Here is a 2,841-nt window from a genome sequence, read left to right as displayed (position 1 = left end):
TCGAAAGCTACATAAATTGAAATAACGATTAAAACGGAATACAAATCTAAAAATAAGAAAAAAACACATAGCGACTTTTGCAGGCGCATCGACGATATGTTGTATGTCTATATACATAAAATTCAGACATATCTATTTCCTACTGTTGGATAAACAATAAAGAATGAAAATGGTCATAATATTTTATCGATACCGTTGTTAAATTTTCATAAAATAAATTGCCTGCAATATTACGATTCAGACACGTAAGTATCGTTTGTAGGTATTATAGCAATCGAGGTATTTACTTGAAGAGCTATCGACGAGCGCACCCGTACCAACTCCCATTCAGTTGCACCAATTAAATTCGGATTATGATTCATATTTGCTACTATTATGTAGAAAATAAAATATTGTCTACCTTTAAAAACTTTCACTATATTCGCATATTTCATATATTAATATTTAGTATAATAAATAGTTAATATCAAAGCTTCCTCAAATCATGATTCACATATCTGAAATCGAATTCTATTTAATATAAGTTGGACATTGGAATGAGAAGGAGAATCGGAATGCCCAATCAGCAAGTAAAATGCCTTCGATATTGTGGAAAATAGGATTTGAATATCCATGGATAATTGAACTGTTTGATTCAAGCTCGAAACTGATAATTTGGTTGAACTAGTTGACGCTCGTCACTTCGTTCGCGTTTTTAGGGATTGTCACACTCGACTTCAAGCTTGCTTCATATTCAATTCATCAAATTCAGATAGGCAGAGTAACTTTCGCATTTGTAATACATACACTACACATGTTTTATAACCTCCCTTCGATGATACAAACCCTAATAATTCATAAGTGGAAGAGTTTGAACGAGACAAGATTTTGAGTTTTAGGCTTATTTGTTTAGCGTATACTAGTAATATTTAACTCATTTAAATTCATCATACGTTATAATCGTAATACATAAATAAATCATAGGTATATTTTACCACAAAATGATTGCCCCAGCAAATAAAAATAATACAGAAAATGTTTTTGCGAAATATTTTCTACTATTAAAATGTTATAATTTAATCAAACCGTGCATAATTATATTCATTGCATATTTGAGTTTCGTTTATGAAATATTGCGATAAAATTTTAACGTGCGAAATTTTATATAGCGTTTTGCTATATAACTGAAAGAATTTTTAATAGACGCCCTACGGCAGATGGATAATAATTAAAAAATCAAATAATTCCACAACGATACACTCAACCCTCAACGAAAATTTGCACACTTATTGATTATTCCCATACGTAGAACTTAATTGAATATAGCGAGTAATAGTTATTAATTTTTTTTTAATCTTTCAGGTAGGCAAATGAATCTCTTAATGCCCATATACATTAAAAAAATTTCAATCTTTCAATGCGCCCCCATACATGGAACCTCTTTATTAAACTAGAATATGATTATTTTAATATTAAATTTGTAGCCGAGATGGTAATAACACTTAAATATCAATAAATTTGTGAGTTCAAATTTGGGCAAGCAACTCTGATGTTCTTCATTTGTTTATCTGTTGTGCGATTATGTCGTGCTCAGCGGTGAAGAAAAAAGTCATAAGGATTTGGACGAACTAGCTCCAAATCTTCTCATCATAAGAAGAGTTGACTGGTCGTTTAATATGATATAATTGACATTTGTAACATTTTATCAGAGCTCTGATAATTTTAAATCAGCAATAAATTTAAAGGCTTTTAATACCGACAGTTTACGATAAAAATGACATATTAGTAATACCTGGGCTGCCTTCTAAGTCGTATCTATTTGAGTTTAGAATTCGAAAACAAAAGAATGTTTTCAGCTTGGCTGAATAGTTTTTATTATAAATTCTATTCAAAGGTGACAAGTCGGTTGTAAAAATGGAAATATTATAATATTAATTTTCTACAACTTTCAAAGGTGATTATCGCGACTTCAGTGCTTTGAGGAGATCACTTCTGTGTTTGGTGATGCAGCGCCATGTCTTAGAACGCTGGTATTTAGAATTTCAACATGGCCACTCTAGCCTCAGTGACAAGCCACGTGAAGGTCGTCCAAAAACCGCCATGACGTAATAGAATATCAAAGCCGTGCAGCAATTAATCCTCGAAGATCGTCATGTGACATCCCGTGAAGTAGAGCCATCAGTGGGCATTTCAAGGACCACTGTAAAAAATCCTGCACGAGAACTTGGCGTAAGTGACGACCAAAAACAGCCTGTGTTAGTTGGTTTCGCAAAACTCTGCAGCGATTCAACCGAGGAGAGTTAAAACATGTTTATGATATGATTGTATGTGCTCGAAACGTCGGGATGTTAAAATAATTAATATACGCGATTAAATCCGTTAAAAACTAGTTTTATTTCAATGTGTAATAATCGCGAAAATCTAAGACAACATTATGATTCTCGGATATATGCTTATGATCCAGATTCTAAGCTGCAATCAATTGTCTGGGTTTTCCAGGATCACCAACCATAACCGATCAAAGTCATACGCTCACGGAGCACGTAAAAGAAAAATGTTTGCCTCGTTTGTTTGTTCGTTTGAAAAGATCGTAAAAGGGTTATCGCTGACTCGTATACCAATATTAGTTTGCCACAAGTCATCACCGAAAGTCGAAAAAACAATTCAAGACATCATACGATATAACACCATGACAATGCATGCAAAGATGTTTTTGAGCACCTATAATGTCGAAATTTTAGATCATTCGCCTTACAGTCCTGACTTAAGCCCTAACGATTTTTTTACGTTCCCCAAAATTAAGCAAAGTCTTCGTGGTCATCGTTTCAACTCACCCGAAGAAACTGTTGACACATACAAATC

This window comes from Vanessa atalanta, chromosome 13 (genome assembly GCF_905147765.1).
Source record: "Vanessa atalanta chromosome 13, ilVanAtal1.2, whole genome shotgun sequence".
Classification (NCBI taxonomy): Eukaryota; Metazoa; Arthropoda; class Insecta; order Lepidoptera; family Nymphalidae; genus Vanessa; species Vanessa atalanta.
Note: the sequence above shows the minus strand (reverse complement) of the source record.